General features: G+C 37.0%; 1 pseudogene; it reads right to left on the reverse strand.

Moving 5' to 3' along the window:
- LOC144376686 (putative N-acetylated-alpha-linked acidic dipeptidase) overlaps positions 1-22856 on the reverse strand; it is a 143857-nt pseudogene that overhangs the window by 53380 nt on the left and 67621 nt on the right.

Raw genomic sequence — 22856 nt, forward strand, 5'->3', positions numbered from 1 at the left:
AAGGCCATACTTGACTGAACATTCCCCATGGAGACTGTTGGCTAGTTGCTGTCTCCTCTTTTCTAGCTGTTCTTGTCCTTTATTACTCCTAGGAATGACTTTTTGGCTTAACTGTTTGGTAGGTGTTTAAAATCAAGCTGGTCAAAATTGACTTTGTTTCTGTCTATTGTTAAGATCAGCTGAGTTCCCCTTACGGGTTGCTTGTGGGGGAACTTGAGAGCAGCTTCTTAATTCTGCTAGTGCCATTTGTGCTAGGATGGGTCCAAGTCTTTCTTGAATGTGTGGCTTCCCTTGGAAGCATTAGGGATGTCTCCTGTCTCCAATGACCCTCCTATTCACAGCAAGTGCACTGATTGGCTTTTCATTCTCCAGTGGTCTCATTAATCTCCCTGATTAGGAGGTTTTGTGGCCCAGAGTTACAATGCTCTTTAGAGAAGTTCCCTGTTCCCAGGATTCAGGCTGACTCAGAGGGCCAGAGCCAAATATTGGTTTTCTTGGCCATTTTAATTTAACTTTAAGTCTTGATCTTAAACATCCAACAAATTCATTCTGACATGTAGTAAGATGGGAGGCAGAGCCTTATCTCAGGTAAGGCAGGGCTCTTTATAAATCTTAGGTAAAGTGTTCTAGTATTGAAGCTGATTTTTGTTTTAAAATATCATTTTATAAAGTTTACATGTGTTATTGTTTGAGGTCACATGAATACTAGCTAACACAATATGATATTACATTTAAATTGTACCCAGTGTATAGAACTTTATATTTATCTTATTGATAACAGGTCCAGTTGTAGAAAATTAAATGATATAAGTAAATCTCCAATATGTTATTTTTATAAGCCTAAAATTACCATGCAACCCTTCAGAGAACAGCATCTTGATATAATTTTTTTAAAGCTTCTATCTTAATGATTATATACCTCGAAAATATGAACACATTTAATATACAAAAAAAGTAATAGTACCACAGTTACTTTGATGTTTTTATATTATCAAGTTTAGCTCTTAAAGAAATAACATATTACAATATTGCAAAACAACAGTTGTTGTTTAACCATAGTTGTATAATCCTTAATTCCTTCAAGATTACTTGCTCAAAGAACTTACATATTTAACCAACTTACACACACCTTCTTTATCACTTCCTTAAACCCTCTTATTTACTTAATTGCATAGACTCTCTTATCCAGAAACACATTTTCCTTCTATTAAATCCATACTTAGAACCTTCTAATTTCTCTTTCCTATCTGTTAACTCCTTCTTTATTCACACTTTGAAACAATCCTTGTAAATTTCTGAATTTAGGCAAATTATTCCATTTTAATAAGAGATATTTTGTTATTTGCACTACATAGTTAATCACATCTGTTTACCATTTCATGAAAATATAAACAATGTCTAAGTATATAGAATTATACTGTTGTAGAGATGGACAAGGCAAGGCACCTAAGATAGCAGTGAAGATAGAGAAACAGTCCTAATTGGTTGCAGCCAGATTCAGAGGGCACATCTTCTGCTATAATCAATTAATTCTCTAAACCCCAAGTTTAGGTAGTTTCAGAATTTTGTACCCAACATGTAAGGGAAGGGGCTCAGAAGTTCATAGTCTGCAGAAGTTCACAAAAAGCAGGGTTTTTTTTCTCTGTTCTGGGCAAGTTAACCCTTCAAGGACACCTGGGAAGGGGAGAGCTTTTTATTCCCTTTCTTTCCTCCCCCTGCCAGCTGATACCATGGAGCCCAGATTGTAACTTCCTTTATCTTAGAAATGTAGCCATCTCTGTGAAGCCCCAGCTCAAGGCCAGAGGCCTTGTTTACATATTTTGTGAAAAACTAGTAAGGGAGTGTATAGCTTTTGTAGTGCTGACTTTTCCAGCCAGTGGCCAAGTAAAACAGGGCAATATGAAAAGAGGAAGTTTATCTACATTAAACTCTTTTGTAGAGATTTTTTGCTGACAGTCCTAAAATCAGCCATGGTGAATATTCTGGAGAAAGTCAGTTAAGGCTTTTCTGTGGGTCAGGTAGGGAGGGGGAAGAGGGAAAGGTGGAGCTGAGAGCAGCTCCCATGGATCTGAGAATGAGGAAGGAGATGTAGGATTATAATGGGAAAGGGGTTTGGGATTTCCCATACTAACAAAAACTTGAGCACTAGAACAAGTAGAGCAGAGGGGAAGACAGTGGTGAACATCCCATAAAGCCTGTAAGGAACAATTCTTAGTAACCTGTTTTCAGTGATGACAATGCAACTTTAAAGGCCATTTTCACCAGATCTCTGATACCGGTCTGAGGGCCCTACTCAGCTCATTTGAGTTTTGGGTAAGCTGGTAAGAGGACCAGGTGTGGGCACTGACAGGAGAAGAGAGGGGTGAGTGGGTGGAGGGATAACTTCAGTATCTGCTACCTCAGCAAGGGGGCAATGGTTTGAGGAAGGAAGGTGGTTTGGGTTTTTGATCTAGTAATTGGAGTGGAGAAAGCAGGTTGTTGAGTCAGGGGAGATGGTGGAGGGGCTAGGGCAGAAGGTTGAGGGTGAGGACCTATTCGAGCCAGGTGATAGGGTGGAGATTCATCAGCAGGGTCAAAAGTAGTGGATGAGTCCTGAGGAGGAGAAGATTGGAGATAGGTTGTTGTGGGGGTTGGTTTGCAAGCTAGAAAAATTTGTAGAGGTTTGTGGGAAGTGCAGAGAACAGCATTGAATTGGAGCAAGAAGAAAGCCTGGACATAAGCGATCTCTACCCATTTTTTTTTTTTGAATGCTCACAGTAATTGTAGAGATCTCTTAGAATGGAGGGATCTAGGGACCCAAAAGGGGGCCATCTGCTTTGGTTGTCTAAGGGATAATTGGGCCAGGCCTGGGTGCTATATTTGATTAAAGTTTTGGGTTTGATGTCAGGTGTCAAGGAGAGGGTTTTGAGGTTATCCAAGAGGCATTGTAGGGGAGAGTTGACCAGCAGAGAGGACACATTACCCATGTCATAAATGTAGTATAAGGAGGAGGGAAGAGGACGCAAATGTAGTATAGGGGAGAAGAAAGGAGATGAAAACGTAGGATAAGGGCAAGGGAAAGAGATGCAAAGATAGTATAAGAGAGAGGGAGGAAACTGATTTATTTTATTTTTTATTTTTTTTAAAGAGTGAGAGAGGAGAGAGAGAGAGAGAGAGAGAGAGAGAATTTTTTAATATTTATTTATTTTTTTTAGTTCTTGGCGGACACAACATCTTTGTTGGTATGTGGTGCTGAGGATCAAACCCGGGCCGCACGTATGTCAGGCGAGCGCGCTACCACTTGAGCCACATCCCCAGCCCGGAAACTGATTTATTGACAAAAGGGGTGTTCCTGCTAGAGCCAAACATCAGGAGTGCCTTAGTGGCAGGTTCAAGCTGCAGATTTGTCATCACTTAATCCTGACAGTCAAAGCTCTTGTCCTAAACAGAGCCAGAGCTGTGGAAGACCTTGGCCAAGGCTTTTCTGGAACCCTCCTGGATAGGCCAGATACTCCCAGGGCCGGAAAGAGGGAAAAGAAAGAGGCAGGGGAAGAGAGAGGAAGGGGAGGGTAAGTGTCTCTCTAGCGGCTGAGTCTTGAAGGTGTGAGGACTCGGACTTTATGCTAGCCACCAAAATCATGAAGGTCTGGGTGGGGTGTGATGTTCAGTTCTCTGTCCTGTGTTCCCGGAGGTTACACAGTCCTTTGAGGGAGACCTACAAAGCCTGTGATGGTAAACTACCAGCTGGGAAGGGGAAGGGGAATAATTTTGAACCCAGGAATCTAATCTGCCCAAGGCAGGAGTCCCTGAGGGCCACTGTTGTCGCAGTCCAGCTGTAGCCAAATAACCAGGGGGTGACACAACTTGTGTATGTCGTGACCCCTCACCAGCAAAGGAAACAGGACGCAGGATTCTTCTTTCAGCAGTTTACTCAGGACCTTTGAATCATGATGAGAAAACAGGAACAAGCAAGGAAAGAGCGTGAGCGGTCGGTCTGCCCTAGCTTAAGTACCCAGCCTCACCAATGAACTAGCACCACGTGGAAAAGTCTAATAGGTACAGCGCAGGGGAAGCAGGCCAGAGTCCAGCCCCACAGTCTTACAAGGAGTTGTTTACTTCTAACAACTCTAACCACTAAGTCATCAGAAGCAGGAGGCCAGCACCATTTTCAGGGTGCGGTCGCCGGCTCCCAACATGTGTACATTGATACAGCAGGAGTGGGAGCCATTTATTGTAGGACAGGAGGGGTATATATACATTGCACACAACTTATCTTAATTAACATCAACTAGAAACAGCAGCCAACCAATAAGGAATCTCCACACTTAATGGCTGGCTGGCATTACTTCACAAACCACTCCCTCTGGCAAAATGCCAGGCACCATCTTGACTTGTTTACAGACCCTAACATTTCCTTCTTTTGTTTAATTTAAATAACTACCATAGTGGTTTTTACACAAACACCATAAATAATCTGCTACAAGCAGAAGGGGAGGATACAAAATGCCACAATACCAAGCCAATTGATGGCTCCAAGCAAGAAGCCCTTGGAAAAATTATACCAGCAATGACACCATTAGCAAAGATACCGAGTTACAATTTCTTGTAGATTACAGTTTGTTGTCTCAGTCCGGGTAAACAGTGTCTCAGTAGATTATCTCACAGTCCAGGTAAATCACAGTCCAGGTAAGTTCTGCAGGCAGCTAGCTTGATCTGAAGTCTGTTTTTCGGCCAAAATTTCGTCTGGTTTTCAGCAACACTGGAAATTCTTCCACCCTCGTCCTCACCAGCACTAGAATGAACTCTGGGCAATGCTGTCTAAAGAAAATCCTGTAGCATTCCACTTAGAAAACAACCTTCTGAACAATTTAGTACATTATCTCAAAGTTTTTTTACATTTGAAATAAGCCTTAATAGTGTTCATTACTCATTAGCTTCCAGCTGTGGGAGAACCATTGTAGTTACTGGCCCTGGGCTTTTTGATCATTATCAAACTGCAGGGATGCAGGCCCCTCTTCTGCCTGCAGCATCCCTGGCAGCCCCAGATGGCCCCGGGGAGAGTCCAGAGAGTGTTCCCGACTCAAACTGCCACTGGGCACAGGGAGCAAGAGCCTGCTAGACTTTGCCTCGGGTCAGGTTGGGATTTAGGCTCTTGTAGTGGTGTAATGCTCCCTGGGGTGGGGCAGGGAAGAGCCAGATGCCGCTGCTTGGAAAGTCCTTACTGCACCATGACTGGCTCGCGCACGTGGCAGCCACCATGCCAATTCATGCGCCAATTCACGCACCATCCAGTAACAAAAATTATTCAGTAATAGCCTTTTGCTACAGCTATTTTCCTGATAATCCTTCTTCTTCTGAACTTTCTTTTTCTTTTTGACTAGAGTTCCTTGGCTCTTATCAGCACATGCCCTAACTATTCTTGGTTTCACTGGGGTGCCTCCTTCCCTTAGTAATTTACTTCTCACCCCTTCCATATTTTCGTCACAAAGACAATACAACATTTCAAGAAAAAACAAGACACAAACATACTGTAATAATCTTCTCCATTTTTTCAAAATGGCCATTATTCCTCTCATCCCTCTCTAGGGACAAGCAGATTTGCTCCCGTCCTATCTTGGGACTGGCAGCTTTTTTTCGTCACTTACCCCCGAGTGTCTTAAGGCTCTCCATATGGGCTACCATCTACCACAGTCCAGCTGCAGCAAAATTTCCGGAGGGTGACGAACAACTTGTGTACGTTGATACAGCAGGAGTGGGAGCCATTTATTGTAGGACAGGAGGGGTATATATACATTACACACAGCTTATCTTAATTAACATAAACTAGAAACAGCAGTTAACCAATAAGGAATCTCCATACTTAATGGCTCGCTGGCATTACTTCACAAACCACTCCCTCTGGCAAAATGCCAGGCCCCATTTTGACTTTTTTACAGACCCTAACACACTGTAGCCTTAAAGGCTGTGGTGGGGTGTTTTCCTCCCCACTGGTAGGCAAAGAGGTTTGCTGGACAATCAATGGTCAAACCCACCATTGGGTTTAGGATTCCAGGAAGGGAAAACTCACCAATTGAAGGCCAGAGGTGGATACAGTTCTGGCAGTCAAAAAAATGGGTTCAGGCTACCCAGTGAGTGGCACGTCCAAAGGAAGAGGGACCCAAAAGTGGGTTTTAACTCTCTTCCCGGGTTTCGGCACCAATGAAAGGAAAGTGACCACAACATTCGGAGTGACCAAGAGATCTTTATTGCAGCAGTGCAACAAAGGAGAAAAGACAGAAAGAGAAGTGGGTGGGGGGGGGAGGCGGCTGGGAAGGCTTTTATAGCCCTTCTTCTGTGTTGCCTAAATCTAACAGCTTCTCTGGGTTTGCAAGCTAACTTGTTGGCACACAAGGGGGTTATGTGCTCGGCCTTGAGGAGCAGGTTGAGTGTTCAGCCTTGAGCAGGGGGTTGAGTGCTCAGCCTTGAGTGGGGTTGAGTGTTCAGACTTGATGCAAACAGGTGATAAAGGATCAGACAGAGGAGGTTTGAGTGCGTGGGCTATCCTGCAGCTAACATTTGTTCAGACTGCCCTGCAAAAATCATAGTTCAGCCTGTCCTGCATCTAACAGAAAGAATAGGATGTGTTGAGTTATAACAAAGCAGGTGAATGTAAAAGGAAGAGTTACAAATTGAAAAATAATATCATTGATACAATGCTGAGAAAGGCGTTTTATGAAGGACACACTGTGAAAAACAGATATTCAAGGAACTAATTGAGATGGTGAATTAGTAGCTGAAAAGAAAACCTGTGTGTAACAAAATTAAGCAAAGCAATGATAAGAGCATAAATGGAGTGCTTGCTATTCTGCATGCTGGTGATCCCTGTGGCTAAAGAGGTCTTCAATTCTCAGGGTATATATATATATATATATATATATATATATATATATATATCAGACTAAGTTTACAGAGTTTCACCACAGTATCTGAGCATCAGGTGATCACAGAATGCTCTATAACTCAGTAACCAATTAAGTTGTCTCTATATCTCACTTCCATCTTTTATAAATGCTGTTAGATAAAGTCCTGGGCTGGATTTCCCTGAAATTGTTTTAGTCTAGGGACTGCCTGATTTGAGAACTTCTTTTGTTTTATTATGCATTGCACTGTTTTATTTATAATTGCTCACATAACTACTTTTGAATTTAATTAAGATTTTTCTTTTGATTCACAGAAAGGCAAAATTTCAACAAATTTGGTCTAATAATCTAATTCACTTTATTTTCAACTCACAAATTTTATTTCATTTATAAATAGAGAAGTGTACAAAGAAATGAAAACACAGAAATAGAGAAGCACTCTGCCAGGTCTAGCAGAACAATTGGTTTTTATAAGGTAGTTTGAGCAGAAGCTAGGGAAGGGCATAAGACAATGTGAACTGATTAACATCACTTTGCTTTCTTTGTAAGGGTGAAAAGAACCCTTAATGTTAACACAACATTATCTTAAGGTTTTGGATAAAAACTGGCCTGTTTAGGTGATTGGCCATTCTCTCCTGTTTTCTCAAAAGGAGCCTCCTATCCATATTATTTATTTATTTTTAAAATTGATTTTATTTTTTTAAATACCCAACAACAGAATGCATTACAATCCTTATTCCACATACAGAGTGCATTTTTTCATATCTTTGCATATAAAGTATGTTCACACTAATTCATATCTTCATACATGTCCTTTTTTTGCATTACAATTCTTATTAAACATATATACCACAATTTTTCATATCTCTGTTTTTATATAAAGTATGTTGACATTTACTTCATGTCTTCATACATGTATTTTGGATAATGATGCCTATCTATTTTATTTAACAAATACATTATATATTTTAATTATAATTATTTATTATATACCACTATACCAATTAAAAGTATGAAAATATTCAAGTGTCAAATTTTTATGGTTTTATTAGGTTAAATTTCCCATCTTGGATTCCTGTGATCTTTCCTTTGAAAGGTTGAGGGAGAAAATAATGCTGAGGCCAGTCACCAAGGCATATAATTTTTTGAGACCTCAAAATCTTTCAGTTGAGAACTCAGCACTTTAAAGGATGCCTTTGGTTTAAGTTGGAAGTTTAAAGTCAGCATTTTCTTAATTGAGAAAAATCTAAGGAAGTACCATTTTGAGAGGAAAAAAGAAGAAGTGGAACTGGAGGAAAATATAATGTGGAAAAGAGATCAATGATAATTATTTCCTTCAATAATGATTATTATTTTTTTGTACCAGGGATTGATCCAAGAGGCACCCAACCATTGAGCCACATTCTTAGCCCTTTTTATTATTATTTTTTAAATTTTGAGTCAGAGTTGCTTAGGCTGACTTTGAACTTGAAGTTCTCCTGCTTCAGCCTCCTTAGCAGCTGGGATTACAGGCATATGCCACTGGTCCCTTCTCCTTCAGTACAGTTTTGGAGAAATATCATTTGTTCACTCATGTGTTCCCATACACAATCCCCTTGGATGGATATCTTACACCTTCTTCGTGCATTGTTATTCCATTTCCAAAGAAATCTGGGAAACATACATTTCTAAAGATATCTGGGAAACACCCATAAGTAATTTTACATTACCATAATTCTATTAATAAAGGAAAGAGAAAAAAAATCTCTGTTCATGGTTTATTACCATCTTCACTGTGAGGTCAACTTTATTTTCAAGATTGTATATTTGTCTTTGAGATCCTGTCTTCCAAGTGATCCAGTCTGTTGGTGATGTTATGTATTGAGTTTTTTAATTGGCTTATTGTTTCTTTAATTTTATGGGTTTCTGTTTTTTTCCCCTCAATATCTCTATCTCTTTCTGGAAGTACTCTCTTGCAACCTGTATTTTCTCTCTTATCTCTTTGTTGGTGTGATCTATCTTTGCCTGTACTTGTTCTCTTATCTCTTTGTTGCCTATATCTGTTTACTTAGGTCATTCTTTAATTCACAAATCATTTTAGTTATGTATATTCTGAACCCCTTCTCTGACATTTCACCTACTGCCCTATCTATGGATTTTATTGTAGCATCTTGGTTTGGTTGGGGCACTTTCCTCCCTTGTTTTTTCATGATGTCTATGTGTCATCATCTCTTGCAGTGTAGATCAAAGGTATTACACTTTCTTCCCTATTGTCTTATGGTGTCCCCATAGATTACCAATACCTCACTTCCAAGGGAGAGATCAATATCACAGCACTCAATTTACCCAACGTGCAGCCACATATCATTTAGCTTCCATTTTTACATTTACAGTCTTGTCATTATAATAAAAAATGATGAGTTTGGTTACCTTCTACCATATAGTTGAAAGGTTTGCATAATGGTTTACAGTTTCCAATGATGGAAGGGGGAATGTGGGGTTGGCTGAGATGTTTATGAGATAAAATGGTGAGAACATTGAGTATTAGATTATATAAAAAGTGAGAGGGTAATCATGAGAAGTTGGCTATTAGTAGGAGAAACAAAAGATAGGCAACCCAATGCAAGGCCCTATGTTACCTCAGCAACAGGATAACTGTTAGCACCCCTAGTAGAGAAACCCTTGGCATAGCCAGCTTTTCAGGGACCTTGGTGATGTATTACCAGGTCCTTATTGTTATTCCTTGATAGAAGTGGTGATGTCCCAGTTTTGTGGTGATGGCAGCTTCAAGCCTATATGTACCCTGATGTTAGGCTTTGGAGCCATGTTTTGGTGAATAAGGAACCCCAGTATGGATGGCTCTCCATGTATGGACATGGCTTCTCTTCAGGTCTCCAGGTGTGGGGTGGCAGGGCAGGCAGGTCTCTCCTCTGGATCCAAGCATCTCTTCTTTTACTGCTTCTATTCAACATTATCCTTGAAACTCCTGCCTGAGCAATTAGACAGAGAAAATAAATTAAAGGGATATGAATTGGAAAAGAAGAACTCAAACCATTACTATTTGCTGATGACATGATCTAAATGTAGAAGATCCAGGAAATTCTGCCAAAAATCTTCTAGAACTAATAAATAAATTTGTCAAAATAGCAGGTCATAAAATCAACACCCTTACATCAAATACATTCCTGTACATCAGTGGTAAATCCACTGAAAGAGAAGTTGGAAAAACTACCCTATTCCCAATAACCTAAAGAAAAATACTTGGGAATCAATCTAATAAAAGATGTGAAAGATCTCTACAATGAAAACTGAAGAACAACAAAGTAATTGAATAAGACTTTAGAAGATGGGAAGACCTCCCATGCTCCTGAATAGGCAGAATTAATATGAACAAAATGGCCATACTATCAAAAGGGCTATATATATTTAGCAAAATTTCTATTAAAACCTCAATGACATTCTTTATAAAGAAAGAAAAAGCCATCATAAACTTATTGGGCAAAATAAGAGGCACAGAATAACCAAAACAATCTTTATCAAGAAGAGTAAGGTAGGCACCATCACAATACCAGAACTTAAATTATGCTAAGAGATCATAACAAAAATGGCATGGTATTGGCAACAAAACAGACACATAGGCCAATGGTTTAGAATACAAGACATGGAGACAAACCCACATAAATAGAGCTATTTCATACTAGACAAAGTTTCCCAAAATTTTCACTGGAGGAAAGATAGCCTATTCAATAAATGGTGCCAGGAAAATTGAAACTCTATCAGTAACACAATGAAATTAAACACCAATCTCTCCCTCTATGAAACTCAACCTAAAGGGGATTAAAGATTTAGGCTCTACAGAGACCCTTGCTTAATAGAAGAAAAAGTAGGTCCAAATCTTGACCACATTAATCTAGGCTCTAAATTCCTTAAAAAGACTTCCAAAGTGCAAGAATTAAAGAATTAATAAATGAGATGTATTCAAATTAAAAATCTTCTTCTCAGCAAATGAAAGAATCATGAAGATGAAAACAAACATGAAGAGAGAGGCTATAGAATGGAGGAAAACCTTTATCATGTGCACCTCAGATAGAGCTTTAATCTCGAGGATATAAAAACAACTCAAAAACTTAACACCAAATAAACAAATAACACAGTCAATAAATGAGCTAAAGAACTGAACAGACACTTCACAGAAGAAGAAATACAAATGATTACCAAATATATGAAAAAATGTTCAACATCTGTAGAATTAGAAAAATGCAAATCAAAACTACTCTAAGATTTTATCTCACTTTAGTCAGAATGACAATCATCAAGAATACAAGCAAAAATAAATGTTGGTGAGGATGTGGGCAAAAAGGTACACATACATTACTGAAGGGAATGTAAATAAATGCAACCATTATGGAAAGCAGTATGGAGATTCCTCAGAAAACCTGACATGGAACCACCATTTGACCCAGCTATCTCACTCTTTGGTTTATACACAAAGACTTAAAATCAGCATACTAAAGTTGTGTAGCCATATAAGAGCTCAACTCTCAAGAGCTAAAGGATGGAAACAACCTAGTTGCTCTTCAATAGATGAATAGATTTTAAAAAATATGATATATATACACAATGGATATTATTCATGCTTAAAAAAGGAAATTAAAATTTCTGGAAATGCATGGAGCTGGAGAATATCATGCTAAGTGAAATAACTCAATCCCCCAAAAAACAAAGGCCAAATATTTTCTTTGATATTAGGATAGTAATTTACAATAACGGGAGGGGGCTGATAGAATGAATTAGGCAGAGAGGAGTGAAGGGAGGGGAGGGCATAAGGACATAGGAAGAACAATAGAATGAATTGGATATTATTACCTATACACGACTACTCGACTGGTGTGATTCTACATCATGTACAACTAGAAGAATGAGAAGTTATACTCCATTTACACATTATGTGTCAAAATGCATTCTACTCATGTATAACTCACTAGAACAAATTAAAAATTTTTTATTTAATTTCTGTAGCATAAGTGATTCCAGATTTTGGCAGAGGAAAAAAAAAGAGTTATTTTGATTGCATGGAATAAATAGAGAAAAATCATCACATTTCACTTGCAATATGTCCCTTGTTGCAATTTATTTACTATTAGTAATTTATTTATAAATTAGTTATAAATTAGTTTATAAATTAGTTAGTACTATATTTATAAAAGTGAGTCCTTCTGATTTGAGTTTATACTTGCCTTTCATCTGCTGGATTTGAACTATTCAAAATCTTCCCCTACTATTTCATTCTATCTTCTGCAAAATATCACTTGAACCTATTAAATAAAACTAAAAAGGACAAGCATTATACCTCTTAAAAGATGATGTATCTCAAGGCCTTAGAAAAACCAGAAGAAACAAAACCTAAAGTGAATAGATAGAAAGATATAATAAAGATCAGAGCAGAAATAAATGAAATAGAGATTAAAAGAACAATACAATACATATATGGAGCAAAGAGTTGGTTCTTTGAAAATATAAACACAATTGACAAACTTTAGCTAAATAATCAAAAGAAAAACAAAATACCAAAATAAATAAAGTTAGAGAAAATGGAAACATCACACAATTTGCCACTGGAATTCAAAGAATGACTACAAAGTATTTTTTTAAGTTATATGCCAATAAATTGGAATATCTTAAACAAATTTCTGGAAACATATCCTACTGAGATTGAAACAAAATAAAGGGTAACTTTAAACACTGTGTGAAACAGAGATGGAACTTTCCACATAAAGTCTACCCAGGAACAAGGATCCTAAACTGGTATTAGTAAAATATCAACTTATAGTTTGTAAATAAACCTTGAAAATTTGTTTGTGTAGATTTTGGTCAGTCTTAATTGCCCCCTCCATCTGGTATTCCCACCCTTATCCAACAAACACACTGGAGCAGGCCTGAGTTTAAAACTGTCAGTTTGGAGTTTTACTTTGAAAGATAATGAGACCAGAGTCACACTACTTTATGACCTTCAAGATTATAGCACTGATATAAAGAAAATATATCAAAAGAAGGTAAAATTCATCCAGATGTTTTAGTGTACACCTGGTAGTGGTTTAGGAGGCTCAAGTTAAAAAGACCACAAGTTCAATGCCAGCCTCAGCAACTTAAGGAGACCCTGTCGTTGAACAAAATATATGAAAGGGCTGAGTGTGTGCCAATGGTTGAGCACCTCTGGGTTCAATCCGTGGTACAACAAAACAGCAACAAGAACAAAAAAATAATGTAAACTTCAAAGCAAAATTACTTTCATCTTACTGAGATTCTCCCCTTGGAGCCACCTTCGGATAGTTTGGAGTTTGCTTGACTTAGTAAAGCCAATATACTGTCTATTCTATATTTGACTAGAAGTTTGTCCAGAAATACAGTGACACAAGAATTAACTTATTTCCTCATTACTGAAATTAAATCTTTTATACAGACACGTTAATAAAATCATAACTGCTGTTTTATTGTTCATTGTGTAGAAAATGTATGCTTTCCAGGTAAATAGACACATTTAATTGTTTGTTTTGTGGTACTAGGGATTTAAACCAAGGGTACTCTACCTCTAGGCCTTACCTATTTCTTTTTAATTGATATAGGATCTTGCAGATATCTGAAACTTGTGATCTTATAGCCTCTGTCACCCAGAACATTGGACTGCAAATGTCTCTGTTCAAGTCTTGGAGAGTTTTAATCATAAAAAATTGTCTCTGAATACATCTATAAATTGAAAATGTTTCAGAGTCTGGATCTTTTTATTCTTATTTTAGTTGTTTTTATTTTGATGCATGAAATACAATAAAATAAGCCAAATATAGAAAGACACCAAAATACCCTTCAAGAATCTTCAGTCTGAGTATAGTCCAAGAAGATATTATTGTTGAAAGAAGTTTTAATGAAATGAAGCTACATTATCAATATAGTTAGTTTTTTGAAGGTTTGACTAGTTGTACTCTCCAAATCTTGCTGAATATATAGAAATATTGTAGGTATTTGCATACATCGAAATGTGTCTTTCTTTAATGTATAAATTCTTAACACTTAACACCAATCACATTATAGACTGACAGAAAGTTATCACACCATGAAATTCTCCCTTACCTCACAAAAAAATTTTTTAGTGAATGGTTTGAGAAATGTTATTTTTATTATAAATGAGATATTCTAGATAGAATTTTTCAAAATCATAATTAATGTAGTTTTAGAAAACAGATATTACACATCCAAATTTTTTTTCTTTTTCATCTCTATGACAGGGTCTGCTTGTTCACTACACCTTATTATTTAGCATTTATTTATTTATTAAGTTTCAAGAACCATTCTATGCATTAGTGAAACAATACATATCAATAACTAAATAAACAACAAAATGAGTTAAGCCAGCAGTTTTCAAAACTCTGAGGTTGTTTAGTGGGTGTATTAGGGTTGTCCAAGAAACCAAAAAAGTTTATATCTCTATGTTCAAATCTATATCCATATGAATATGTATACCTAAAATGGTCCATGTGACTGTAGGGACCAACAAATCTATCTTCAGGGTAGAGTTGCAGGCTGTAGGCCCAGAAAAGAGTTGATGTTGCAGTCTGAAACCTGAAGACCACCTGCAAGTAGAATTCTTTCTCCTCAGGGTACCTTAGTCCTTTTCTCTAAGACCTTCAACTGAGTGGATAAGGCCCATCCACATTTTGGAAGATAACCTTGTTTAATCCAAGTCTATTGATTTAAATGTTAAACAGGTCTAAACAATTTCTGCCCAACACATTTTGATTACTTTGATTAAAACCTTGATGGAATTGATACGTAAAATTAACCATCACAGTTGGAAAAAACAGAAAATAATAAGAGTATGTGAATGCTATATTTGAAATATTATCAAATTCCAAGAAAAAGAATGGGTGATGCTTCATATGGTAAGCAAGTTGAATAACATTGAAGAGGTCAAAATAGTCCTTCTTGAGAGAATGCTATTTGATCCAAGACAAAGACTGAGAAATCAGGTCACCCAGGAGCTAAGAGGTTTCAGAAATGAGTTTGGAAATCAGAAAGGATATTTAGTTGTGAATGAGTTTTCATATGGTTATGGTACAAATTTGCAATTTTATTTTAGTGCAGAAGGAAAGATAATGGATCATATTTATGTGGAGGAATTACTATACATACATATATACATGTGTGTGTGTGTGTGTGTGTAAATATATATATAACATCCATTAGAAACCAAACACACAATACCAAAATAATCTGTTTTTTTGTATACTTTTTGTAAACTTTTATTTAGAATTATCCAATGGCACTTCATTTTCTATTTCCTAATCACATGGAACAACAAGTCTGGGTAATCTATTACCAAAAAATATTGCAGATTTTTTGTACAGGTGAGTGTTTTGTAGATATATGAATATATTGTATAAAAAGGTAAATTGAATTTTATGATTTATATACCCATAATAATACTTGGTCCATGCATTCAAAAAAATTATAAAATGTAAGTTACAATCGGACTGCTTTGAGAAATACTTTGTTTTGATATAGTAGACTACTTTCTTTCATGGGTTGTTTTAGGTTTTTTGCTTTAGACTTAGAGATTTTGTTTTAATATTCTCATAAGATTCATGGGTTGAGAAAACACCTGATTCATCAAAATTATTATATTCTCATCTATAGTGTTGGTCATCAAAGATCTGTAATGCTGAGTAATTACCCATGATATATTTCTTCATCTTTCCTATACCACATTTATCACATGGGGAAAACCTCTTGTGAGTTAACTCTGGTGTAAATGAAAGTTTTAAATTCTTTAAACAAATGGGTAGATGCTTCTATGATTAAATTATCTGAAACTGCCCTTAGTTCAGTAATATTTCCCTCCTGTCAAGAAGCCAAAACACGTGTTCTAGAAATAGTGGACTTGCATTTGTTAACGGTACACAAGTAGGTTGGTAAGATGTTGTCTAATGTAGAAGTTGGAATAAAGTTTCACAATAAATATATTAATTGATATTTGGGATGCTGAATGTTAACCATGGACATAGGAATAATCCTTTCTCTCCTTTTTGCCCTATCTACCCTATTCTTTCTTTTCTCATCAAACTTTCTTTCTCTTTTGTTTTCCTTTTTGTTGTAGGGTTTATGACTCTTCAAAAGAAAGAACATTAGCAATTTAAATAATTTTGAAGTACGTGTTCTTTTATTTTTCTTGGTAGATTTCATCTCTCAGAATTATTTTTTTTATTTTTTATAATGGGTATTGAACTCAGGGGCACTTGACCACTGAACCACATCCTCAGCCCGATTTTGTATTTGATCAGAGACAGGTTCTCATTGAGTTGTTTAGTGCCTCACTGAATTGTTGAGGCTGGCTTTGAACCTGGAATCCTCCTGTCTCCACCTCTGGAGCCTCTGGATTTACAGGCCTCTGGCACTGTGAGAGGCCCATCTCTCAGAATTTGTTTGCTAATTTTCTATTCCCCCTTTTTTTCTGTTAACATTTAAATAATTTAAATAACCAAACATTTGTATACAGTGTTCACTGCCCACAAGAATGTGCAGAGACTTCGTAGCACTGGGATTCCTTCAGGATCCCATGGATAGGCTCCAAAATTCCTAAATAGGAAATCCTAGAGTTGAACTGGAGCCTAGTGATTAGAACTTGGTTCAGAGGAGTTTCACAGAGTACTGGTTCTTTGGATTGTCAAGAACTCCCCTAGAATAGGGAAGAACCCAGAGATAAAAAAGTTAACTAGGTTAGAATGACTTATTAGATTAGATTGACATATTAGATTATGTTAGATTATTAGATTAGATTGATTTATTAGATAAGATTGACTTATTAGATTAGATTGATTAATTTCCTTTGATCTGATCTCTAAATATTGTTTATCTTTTTCCCCTCCTTAGGTAATAGGAAAGAAAGCATTAACTGAATTATGCTAAAATAAGAATAGTTGGATAATATCATGATTCAAAGATTATTAACAGATGAAGAAATTTTTTTTAATGGTCATTAAGCCCTCTGTAATGGCACACACCTGTAACTTTAGCACCTAGGAAGCTGAGGAAAAAAGCCAGCCTCAGTAAATTAGCAAGGACCTAAGCAATATAATGAAACTCATGTTAAAACAAAAAATAAAGATTTGGGTATGTGTTTTGTGTTTAAACACTTCTGGATTTGATGTCTACTTAAAAAAATTGTTAATAAATTTTAGAGAAACAAAATTTGAAGCAGTGTAAATTTAAAAAGAAGTCACTTGACCATTTTACATTGCTACTAATATTACCTGTATTATTTCTTTTTCTCCCAAATTCATACCCTCTTTATTGTTGCTTTTCAATTTTCCATTCTGTGCAATCACCATTTTCATATTTCCAAAATGATATTCACAGTTTATGTGAGGGGGCAGGGAGATACTAGCAATTAAACCAAGGGGTACTTTACTACTGAATCACATCCTGAGCCCTTTTTATTTTTTGAGATAGTGTGTCTTGCTAAGTTTCTTAGGGCCTCTCTAAGTTGCTGAGGTTGGCCTCAAAGTTAGACTCTTCCTGTTCAGCCTCCTGAGTTGGTGGCATTGCAGGCATGTACCACCATGCCCAGTTTCATGTGTTCTCTTTATACAGAATGTGGTTCCAGGATGAACAAATTTTCTCTGGAGTGGAGAAACCATTTGCATTGTCAAATTTGCTGGGCAGATGATTTCATATTCTTGGACCAGATGGACAAATCCAATGTTAGTTTTGATAAAAAACATCTTTTTTGAACAAAATAAGCACCTATGTGTCTGCCCTTCATTCCAAATCTTTACTCAATACATGCAGTAACAAGGGCAGCACTCTGGAGATCCCTGCATTTTCATCGTCAAGGACTTTTCCTCCAGTTAGCAAGCTGCCATCAATAAATAGTTTAGGAATGGAGGAAAACGTTTCAATTATCAACTGGATATCTGGAATATACAAGACTATATAGCTGAATAATTGTTGAAAGTTTAATAAAACATGTTTCAAGGTGGGGTTATGGCTCAGCAGTAGAGTCCTTGCCTAGCATGGGCAAGGCCCTGGGTTCGTTCCCCAGCATCACATAAAAATAAATAAATAAAGGTATTGTATTCAACTGCAACTAAAAATAAAAAATAAAAAAGCATTGAATTTAAAAATGCTTCAATATTTTACTATATGCATCTAATGAGTAGTTTCTGTCTCAGTAATATAGATAGCTTGCTTTTCATAGCAAAATATTATGATACAAAGAACATCTAGGTAAGCATTTCTGCACCTCTCTCTTAATAAATGTAGTGTACTGCTTGGAGTCTTCTTTGTACTCTGGGAAACAGAGGAACCCCAACTTTATCTTCTTCATGATTCTGGCCTGCAGACTTGCAGTGGGGAGGGAAGGTGAGATCTGGCAGACTAGACCCTTCACCCTCCATCTTCTGACAGAAAGAAGGGCAGGCAGAGAAGAAGACTGCCCTGGGAGGATCAGCCTTACAATTAATGCCAAAGGTACTTTAGTCCAGAGACCCCATGGAGGTGACAGCAGAGAAGAAGAGGGTTGGGAGTCGGGGGTCTTGCTGCTGGGATGTTACAATCTGCCTCTTCACAATCACTGTCCAGGCCTCAATATCTCTCATAGGCAAAAGCCTATTGTTGTGTGTCTATTAATATTTTTCAGTGCTGTTTGGGAGATCTGCTACTGAAAAGATCCTTATCCTTTTGGATATCCTTTAAGATTTCTAAATCTTTATTGGAACAAGGTTTAACCCAGACATAACTATTAACCATTTCTGAGGCAAATATTTCTTTTATCCTATAAAAGTTATGAATATTTTCTAATAATATATATTATTTTGTGGGAAGATACTATCATATACCAAGGAAAGGATGATACTAGAAAAATTAGTAAAACAATAGAAAAAAAATTCTTGGGGGCTTTTCTAAAAATCATGGTCCCCAGGAAAGATGAGTTTTGCCTTTGGAATCCAAGATAATTTGTTAAAAGCACAATTGTTCAAACCCAATACAATCATTCTCCTGAAATATACAAAACATTATAATAAAAGGTTTAGAGATCAGGTAACAATTCCCATGTATCCCAAAAATGTGGCATAGTCAGAGCTCAATCTTTAGTTGAAGAATGCATAAAAGGGTTGGGGTTGTGGCTCACTGGCAGAGAGCTCACCTAGCATGTGTGAGGCACTGGGTTTGACCCTCAGCCCCACATACATAGAAAAAATAAAGTATCCTGTTCACCTATAAGTAAAAATTAAATATTAAAAAAAGATTGCATAAGAAAATGGAGGTATCCATGTTAAATTCAATTATCAAGTTTTGGGAAAGTTGGGACAAAAACTATTTCTTTTAAAGTATTCCTTACTACTTTATACACTACTATAATTTTTGTTGTTGTTGTTGTTACAATGCAATTTTTGTAAGTAGTTAAGGTAATTTGGGGACACTTTCTTGGGAATGGGCTCTAGACTCAGAAAACATGGGTGTCAACACATGCTTTCACTTTACAACTTGTGCCCATAGCACCAGGCTCATAATTTTGAGTAGTACCTTTCAATGAGATCTTTTTTTAAATTTTAGCTGATATTTCATATTTGTGGAACCAAAGAAAGAAAACAAGTTGAGGCCCATATATGGAATGTGCACATGTTTGAAATGTGTAACTAGCTAGTAAAATGTTAATAAAATTTTTTATTGTTCTATTTTTAGACATATTATATACTCTCATAACAAGAAAAGCTTGCCTGGAGTTTGCCAAGGAATAGTGTGCCCTGTCTACTGTGGAAGAAAATGAAGAAAAAGCTGTATAGCCCCTGGCTCAGGTAGGGAACTTGGGACTCAAGACATTAGGAGGAAATTTAGGAGCCAGAAAACCTTACAAACTTCTATGCCAGGGAAATCACTGTGGGTAGACAGGGTGTGTCTGAAGTGTCAGGGTGTTTCAGGAAGTGTGTGGGAGGTGGTGTTATAAAGGTTTGTTGATCAAGATTAGCCAAAGTGTTAAATCAGTCTTCTCTATTTTGAAATTAAAAACCCATCCTAGCCTAATCTACCTTACTACTCTAATCACTTATACAATCTTAATCACTCATACTAATTCCTATTGGAAGCTTCTTGAAATCTAATCACTTGGAGAACTGGGTGTGGTCTTCAGAGCCTCTATAAAAAGAAAGTGCAGGAGGAGCTAGTCTCATTCCTCTCCAGATCAGAGTAGTTTCGAAACTCACCTGGCTTTGCAGACCCCTGAAAGACATCAGTTCTACTAAGTGAAGCACTGATCCCCAGACAGACTTCATATCACCTCTACAGTAAGCATTGGTGAGACAATAGACACATTCCTTGGGTGAGTATATAATTTACAAAGGAGATGTTCCTATTATTATTACTATTATTTCTTTTTTGTAACAGTCATTTGAGCCAAGGGTGCTTAGCCATGGAGCCATATTGCCAGGCTTTTTTGTATGATTTATTTTGAGAAAATGTTTCCCTGTATTGCTGAGGTTTTCTTTGAATTTTCCTTATGCCTGCCTCCAGGGAGTATCCAGAAAATTTCAGTCTTGGACTAGGGTAGAACAAGATCCCTCTTTTTCTGAGGCTTCAGCCTCTTGGAATTCACAGCTACAGTAGGTTCTTCCAGCTCTCCGGACTGCACGTGACCTTTATGGAGTATTCACCTTCTGGTCACATAAACCAACCTAAAATATCTCTTTTTTTTTAAATAGAAAATAATACTTACATATTTATTAAAGATTAATTATCTGAAAGGACTCATGTACTACTGAAAAGAAGTTGTTTTTTTTTATTGTTGGTCGTTCAAAACCTTACATAGTTCTTAATACATCATATTTCACAGTTTGATTCAAGCGGGTTATGAACTCCCAACTTTACCCTGTATACAGATTGCTGTATCACATCAGTTACCCTTCCATTGATTGACATATTGCCTTTCTAGTGTCTGATGTATTCTGCTGTCTGTCCTATTCTCTACTATCCCCCCTTCCCTCCCCTTTTCTCTCTCTACCCCTTCTACTGTAAATCATTTCTTCCATTTGTATTATCTTGTCTTACCCCTCCTTTCCTCTTATATATCATTTTGTATAACCCTGAGGATCGCCTTCCATTTCCATGCGATTTCCCTTCTCACTCCCTTTCCCTCCCACCTCTCATCCCTGTTTAATGTAAATCTTCTTCTCAAGCTCTTCGTCCCTACCCTGTCCTTGTTTACTCCCCTTATATCAAAGGGGTCATTTGGTATTTGTTTTTTTAAAGATTGACTAGCTTCACTTAGCATAATCTGCTCTAATGCCATCCATTTCCCTCCAAATTCTATGATTTTGTCATTTTTTAATGCAGAGTAATACTCCATTGTGTATAAATGCCACATTTTTTTTATCCATTCATCTATTGAAGGGCATCTAGGCTGATTCCATAATCTTGCTATAGTGAATTGTGCTGCTATAAACATCGATGTAGCAGTGTCCCTGTAGCATGCACTTATTAGGTCTTTAGGGAATAGACCGAGAAGGGGAATAGCTGGGTCAAATGGTGGTTCCATTCCCAGCTTTCCAAGAAATCTCCATACTGCTTTCTAAATTGGCTGCACCAATTTGCCGTCCCACCAGCAATGAACAAGAGTGCCCTTTTCCCTGCATCCTCTCCAGCACTTATTGTTGTTTAACTTCCTAATGGCTGCCAATCTTACTGGAGTGAGATGGTATCTTAGGGTAGTTTTGATTTGCATTTCTCTGACTGCTAACGATGGTGAGCATTTTTTCTTGTACTTATTGATTGATTGTATGTCCTCCTCTGAGAAGTGTCTGTTCAGGTCCTTGGCCCATTTATTGATTGGGTTATTTGTTATCTTATTGTCTAATTTTTGGAGTTCTTTGTATATTCTGGTTATTAGGGCTCTATCTGAAGTGTGTGGATTAAAGATTTGTTCCCAGGATGTAGGCTTACTGTTTATCTCTCTTATTGTTTCTTTTGCTGAGAAAAAACTTTTTAGTTTGAGTAAGTCCCATTTGTTGATTCTAGTTGTTAACTCTTGCACTATGGGTGTCCTATTGAGGAATTTGGGGCCCGATCCCACAGTATGTAGATGATAACCAACTTTTTCTTCTATCAGATGCCATGTCTGTGATTTAATATCAAGCTCCTTGATCCATTTTGAGTTAACTTTTGTGCATAGCGAGAGATAGGGGGATGCCGAATGTGCAAAATCTTAAGAGATCCACACCTAGACACATTATAATGAAGCTGTCCAACATACAGAATAAGAAGAGAATTTTAAAAGCTGCAAGAGAAAGAAAGCAGATTACATTTAGGGGCAAACCAATCAGGATGACAGCTGATCTCTCAACACAGACTCTGAAAGCTAGAAGATCCTGGAATAACATATTTCAAACACTGAAAGAAAATGGGTTCCAACCAAGAATCGTGTATCCGGCGAAATTAAGCTTCAGGATAGAAGATGAAATTAAAACCTTCCATGATAAACAAAAGTTAAAAGAATTCCTGGCTAGAAAACCATCTCTTCAAAAAATCCTTGGCAAAACATTACAGGAAGAGGAAATGGAAAATAACATTGAAAACCAACAATGGGAGGTAGGACAGTAAAGGGGGGAAAGTAGTCAAAGAGGATAACAAATCAGGTTTAGTAACATCAATAAACAAATATGGCTAGAAGAACAAACCATATCTCAATAATAACCCTAAATGTTAATGGCTTAAACTCACCGATTAAGAGACATAGGCTAGTAGAATGGATCACAAAACAAGACCCAACAATATGCTGCCTACAGAAGATGCATCTGATAGGAAAAGATATTCATAGACTGAAGGTGAAAGGTTGGGAAAAATCATACCACTCATATGGACTGTGGAAACAAGCAGGAGTGTCCATACTCATATCTAATAAAATCTCTCTTTTTGTAATTATACTTCCTGTTGGTTCTCTTCCTCTAGATAACCATA

This window comes from Ictidomys tridecemlineatus, chromosome 4, assembly GCF_052094955.1.
Source record: "Ictidomys tridecemlineatus isolate mIctTri1 chromosome 4, mIctTri1.hap1, whole genome shotgun sequence".
Taxonomy (NCBI): domain Eukaryota; kingdom Metazoa; phylum Chordata; class Mammalia; order Rodentia; family Sciuridae; genus Ictidomys; species Ictidomys tridecemlineatus.